Consider the following 6668-nt stretch of genomic DNA (forward strand, 5'->3'; position numbering starts at 1 on the left):
CTAATATGGCAGACTTTTATGAATTTAAGTGATGGACTCAAAACAAATTATCTGTATGATATTATTCACCATCCTTCAGGAAATTCCAAATTCAACAATAAAGACAGGATGATGAACAATCAAAATATTTCAAAGGCCATTTCACTTTCATGGGTATAAAATACAAATAATATTTTTATGTAAATAATTCATAAATGATTTCCAGTTTTCTCAACAATCAAGATGTTGATTTAATATTTTTGGTGTTTATGACAAATTGTCCTAACAACAAATATTTTGGATCTTTGTTCACACAGAGTTCTTTAGGTAACAGGACATTCATATTCATGTTGCAAATCTCAACAATTTCAAGGGTAATGTGTTCTTGAATGACTGAGGTGAATTAGATTACCTGCACACATGGAAACAGTTGGTCACTTGGAGACAGTTCAAGGACCAGTGATGGTGCATATATTTGGCTCTTTGTGTTCACAGAGGTGGCATCAGAAGGGCAAGGAAGAAGGCGTCATAGTCCAGAACATGCATCATCTCCCTTTCTCCTTATGCAGGTAACCCAGTAGGTATATGCTTCCACAAAATTCTGAACCTGGCTTTAGATTTTGCATTGGTGTTGTGAAAATTTAGTCTTTTAAGAGTTTTCCTTTGTGACTTTCATAATCAGTTATGTTAGGAATCATTTGTGATTAATAAAATATGTGGAGATGGATTCTGTTTTATAATAATTTTTGGATATTTAGAAAGATATGCAGTAAATTTTCTTGCTCTAACAAAGTTTTCTTAGAAATTATTTTCAAGTGTAACTAATTGGGGATAGTTTCATGGGTAAATGTGATGAGAGTTTAAATTAACATGTTATCTAATCATTGTTAATCTGTTAAAAATTTAAAAATAATGTAGCATCTGTATAATATAATTGAGTTTCTTTCAAGAACCCAAGGTAATATTGCAATAAGAAAGTTGTTACTTAAATTCCTACTTTTCTTTTCAGAGGTGAATTTAAGCATCCTTTATAAGTTTTGGCCATTTAGCTGTATTCGTCCTTAATTACTTCTTCATAATATTTATTTATATATTTAAGAAATCTAAGTTATTTTTATTTTGGCAAGGATGTAATGACTGGAAAGGGTCAAGAGGAGACTCCTAGGGTTCCAAAACAATTCTGTCTTCATTTGGGTGTCTGCTTTGTGAAAATTCATCAAGCTCTACTGTTAATGACTGTATAACTTGGTCTGCATGTATACAAATTATGAATACACAGTTATCCAAGGAAGATGTACAGATGGACAACAAGCACATGAAAAAATACTCAACATCCCTAATTATTAGAGAAATGCAAATAAAAACTACCACAAGACACCACCTCACACCAGTCAGAAAGGTCATCATTAAGAAGTCCACAAATAACAACTGCTGGAGGGGGTGTGGAGAAAAGGGAAACCTCCTGCACTCCTGGTAGTAATGTAAGCTTATACAACCACTTTGGAGAACAGTATGAAGGTTCCTTAGAAATCTATACATAGAAATAACACATGACCCAGCAATCCCACTCTTGGTCATATATCCAGACAAAACTCTCCTTAAAAAAGACACATGCACCCACATGTTCATTGCAGGAATATTCACAATAGACAGGACATGGAAACAACCCAATTATCCATCAACAGATGATTGGATTAGGCAACTGTGGTAAATATACATAATGGGATACTACTCAGCCATAAAAAAGAACAAAATAATGCATTTTGCAGCAACATGATTGGAACTAGAGACTCTCATCATGAGTGAAGTAAGTCAGAAAGAGGACAAATACCATATGATATTGCATATCTGGAACCTAAAATGTGGAACAAAAGAACCTTTCCACAGAAGAGAAAATCATGGACTTGGAGAATAGGGGTAGGGGAAGGTAGTGGTGTGGATGGGGAGCTTGGTGTTAATAGATGCAAGCTATTGCCTTTGGAATGGATTAGCAATGAAATCCTGCTGTGTAGCACTGCGAACTATGTCTAGTCACTTATGACAGAGCATGATAATGTTAGAAAATAGAATGTGTATATGTATGTGTAACTGGATCCCCATGTTGTACAGTAGAAAAATATATATTGGGGAAATAACAACTTAAAAAAATTGAAAGTTATTAACTTTTTTTAAAATGTTGCTGTCAGAATGATTTATGTTTTAAAGTATTTGTCTCATTTTGCCCAGAAAATTATTTTTTAACTTTTTTATTAAAGCAGAGTTTTTTACAATGTTTTGTGAATGTTGTGTCAATTTCTGACGTACACAAACTGACCCAGTCATACCCACATGTCCATTATTTTTCCCACATTATCTTCTCATTTTATCTTTTTCTCATATTGTTTTCCAACTTGTTTTTATATTTTTATATTTATTTTTTAATTGCTACTTTAGATTTTATTTGTACTTAATTTTTTGTATTTAGATATTTTCAGATATTTAGTTTAGACAATTGTCTACTTAGATATTAACTCTATAATTATCCTCTAAAGTGGAAATATTTCTCAAAATACTTTTAACTATTGACACTATAGTATTTTTGCCTAAATATTTAAAAATTAAAATTGTTAAATATATCTACTTGGAATTTCAATGATTGGTTAAGAAAATTCTTCCACAATTAGAATGGAGAAAGTCATGTCATTACTAAGTGAAAAGTAAAAAATAAAATTAAATCATTCTTTAGGTTTTTTATTAAAATGTTAATCAAAATTTTATATAAAGTACTAACTATATATTCAATTTAATTATCTACTAGATGGAAAACAAGATGTGGCAACTCATTTATTTAATAATGTGTCCTTTGCCACATATGTCTCTTAATTACTTGCCTCTTGATTAGCCTGTAAGATTTTTAAGGTTTGAGACAATGATTTAATTAGCCTTGTGTTATTATCTCTGAAGGTACTGGAATAAAATAAACCATAATTCTCTTTGTTAAATTAACAAATTATCATACAATTTCAGGAACTCACTAGTAATGATTATATTTACAGGTAATTTTGTCCTGAGTGCTGAAATAAAACATACAGTAGAATCTATGGACAAAGGAAGAATGTAACTGATTTTGTCCTCTTGGGGCTCACTTGGAGCATCCAGGGTCATAAAATATTATTTGTCCTGTTCTTACTCATCTACATTGTCACAATGGTGGACAACCTATTCGTTGTTGTAACTGTGGTGGTCAGCCCAACTCTGGATGCTCCCATGTACTTCTTTCTTGGATACTTCTCATTTTTTTTGGTCTTTTTTGCCATTTCTTGAGCCACTCCTGTGGCATATGAAGGTTCCCAGGCTAGGGGTCAAATCAGAGCTGTAGCTGCCGGCCTATGCCAGAGCCACAGCAACATGGGATCCAAGCTGCATCTGTGACCTATACCACATCTCATGGCAATGCTGGATCCTTAACCCGCTGAGCAAGGCCAGGGATCGAACACTCAACCTCATGGTTCCTAGTCGGATTTCTTAACCACTGAGCCATGATAGGAACTCCTGCTTCTCATTTCTGGGTGCTTTTTTTTTTTTTTTTTACAAACTTCCACCCCAAATGTGATTATAGACTTAATCTGTGAGAAGAAAACCATTTCCTTCCAAGCCCGCATGATCCAGCTTTTTATAGAGCATTTATTTTGTGGTGCTGAGATTTTGCTCCTGGTGGTCATGGCCTATGACCACTATGTGGCCATCTGTAAACACTTGCATTATTAGACAATCATGAATCAGTAAGTATGTATTCTGCTGGTACTGCTGACCTGTGCTGGTGGGTTTTTGCATGCTACACTTTATCCTCTCTTGGTTTACAACCTTCCCTTCTGTGGTCCATGTCTTTGGATGTGACATGCATAATTTGTTAAAACTTGCCTGCAACAGAAAGCTACACTTTTGGCTTCACTGTGGTTGCCAATGATGGGGCAATCTGTGTGGTTATCTTTATGCTCTTTCTCATCTCCTATGGCATCACTCTGCACTCCCTGAAGAGTCTCAGTCAGGAAGGACTGAACAAAGCATTATCTACCTGTGGCTCCCACATTTCTGTGGTGGTCCTATTCTTTGTGCTCTGTATTTTTATGTATGTGAGACCTCCTTATACCTTACCCATTGATAAATTCTTGGCTGTGTTTTATACCATTATCAACCCCATGTTGAACCTTCTAATCTATACTTTGAGAAATGGAGAGATACAAAATGCCATGAAAAAGCTCTGGAACAGAAAAAGAAAATGAGGAACTTTGGATATATATCACATATTTTCAATGAAGAAATGTGTTTATTTAATTCTAGTAAGTTCCTCCACAAGATTAATAACTTGGTAATGATGAAAAACTTTCATTGTGTGAATAATTCCATGATCATAGTATATGTTGAAGATTTTCATAATTTTCTAGTTCAAAAGGATACTCTTTGAAATACCTTTTTAATATTTTTATAATTTCTTGTGAAAATATGTATATTTCAGGGGTTTAAAATGTTTCTATTTAGGGAGTTCCCATCGTGGCAGAGTGGTTAACGAATCTGACTAGGAACCATGAGGTTGTGGGTTCGATCTCTGGCCTTGCTCAGTGGGTTAAGGATCCAGCTTTGCCATGAGCTGTGGTGTAGGTTGCAGATGTGGCTCAGATCCCATGTTGCTGTGTCTCTGGCGTAGGCCAGCGGCTACAGCTTAGATTCGACCCCTAGCCTGGGAACCTCCATATGCCATAGCAGAGGCCCTAGAAAAGGCAAAAAGACAAAAAAAAGCTTCTATTTAGACTTTAGGTTTACATTCTATATAATTAGTTAAGCCAAAATTAATCCTAAATTTGTATTATTTAGTGGGAGATTTTCTCATATTTCTCTCTTAAATAATGTAATATTTTTCAGAATTAATAGATTCATTAAAGAATTCAGAAAAATATCAGAAATATCACATGAAAGCATTTCACTCTTCTCTATGCTGACAGCCATAATATATTTGAGGTATAGTCTTATTTTGTATCTGCAAAATGCTTTATATATGTCATTTTTTCATATTGATTAGCATTATAACTTTGGAGAATAATGTTTCAGAGCTGTAAGATTAATAATAGGATGCTATGTATATAAAAATAATCTAAATAAAGTGTATATTCTGAAAAATGGCCATATTTTATTTTTTTCCCAATTGGGTAATCATATTATTTCCCCAAGTAGGCCAGCTTTTTTTTAGGCTATATTTTCAAAAAGTTGAAATTTACCTTCTCAGATAGTTTAGAATATCTAGTAATTCCTCTGATATTTATCAACATCCTCATCGCCCCTTTGGCTTACAGTGTTTCATATACTTCTATAGAGATTCAGGTTTTACCTTAATGTGTAAATTAAGCATAAACTATTTATCCAAGAGTTTCAAATGTGAACTATACAATTTGACCACGGATATTTTTGGTGATGTAATTGTTAAAAAACATTCTGACATTATACCCCATTCTTATCTCACTTATTGATGAATTACAGATTACTAAGTGATAAAGAGGCCATATATTGCTTTATTTTAGAGATATAACTTTCTCTGAATGAGGCTTGAAACAAAACATTATGTGCTTCTAGATGATTGGAAGCATATGGTCAAAGAAATTTATTATTTTACCTATCTGCTGGATACAAGACGGCCTAAAGCTATGCAGTGGTGGGTGTTTTCACCAGTAAATTACACTGTATAAGAAAAATCATATCCTGATTTTTATTCCTGTTAACATTCAGACTGCTTATATTATATCAAAGTCTTCTCAAATGCAATACTATTCACAAAATATACCAAACATTTACATTTATCTAAACTTATCTAAATTTATATAATTTATTCCATGACTTTTTGATGTCCTCCTCTGAAATCATAAGTTAAATCCTTTACAATGTGGTGGTAGCTGGAAGTGACCCCTTAGGGAAATAAGGGGTCATAAATGTGTAGTCCTTATGAATGGGAATAATATCCTTATAAAAACACCCCAACAGCTCATGTGACTTTTCTGCCATGTGGGGACACAGGAAAAAGTTAACTCTCTAGATACTAGGGAGGGGATATTACCATATATGGAATCTTCCAGCACCTTAATCTTGGACCTTTGAGCCTCCAAACCTGTGAAAAACAAAAGTTTTCTCCAAACTATCCAGTTATTTTGTAATAGCAACCCAAATGAACCACGATAGAAATTTAGTTAATTTTCAATGTTGTATAGTTATTTCAAGTGAGGGGATAAAAGCCTTTACTAATTTGTTAACAAAGTCAATATTTATCAGTATGTAATCTCCCTGAAGTCAGTGAAAATTATTTAATGATCTTTGTGTTTTTGTTCATTGCACAATGTATGGAACAAAGAAGTTATTCTGTAAATATTGTCAATTACTTGAACTATTGATCAAATTGAATGAGAATTATTACTGATAAATTTTAATGAACTCAATCTACATTAAATACATATATGTTTACTACAAATATTTACTCTTGTTTGCTATTTGCTACACATATTTACTTTATCATGTTATTTATGTTATGTTTCTATATAAAGATGCTATTTTATATTATTTTACTTTTTGATTTCTTCTGTCACATCACTCAGAAAATTCCATACCCTCCCAATGATTTTATAAATTTTTAACTTACAAAAAATAACTTCAAAACACTTTATTTTTTA

At 33.0% G+C, this 6668-nt stretch overlaps 1 pseudogene; it reads left to right on the top strand.

Annotated features, from left to right (window-relative positions):
• Nucleotides 1-399: 399 nt before the first annotated feature.
• Nucleotides 400-4241, top strand: LOC125112945 (olfactory receptor 4A47-like; annotated as a pseudogene).
• The last annotated feature ends 2427 nt before the right edge of the window (nucleotides 4242-6668 follow it).

The sequence above is a fragment of the Phacochoerus africanus genome, chromosome 12 (assembly GCF_016906955.1).
Source record: "Phacochoerus africanus isolate WHEZ1 chromosome 12, ROS_Pafr_v1, whole genome shotgun sequence".
NCBI lineage: Eukaryota > Metazoa > Chordata > Mammalia > Artiodactyla > Suidae > Phacochoerus > Phacochoerus africanus.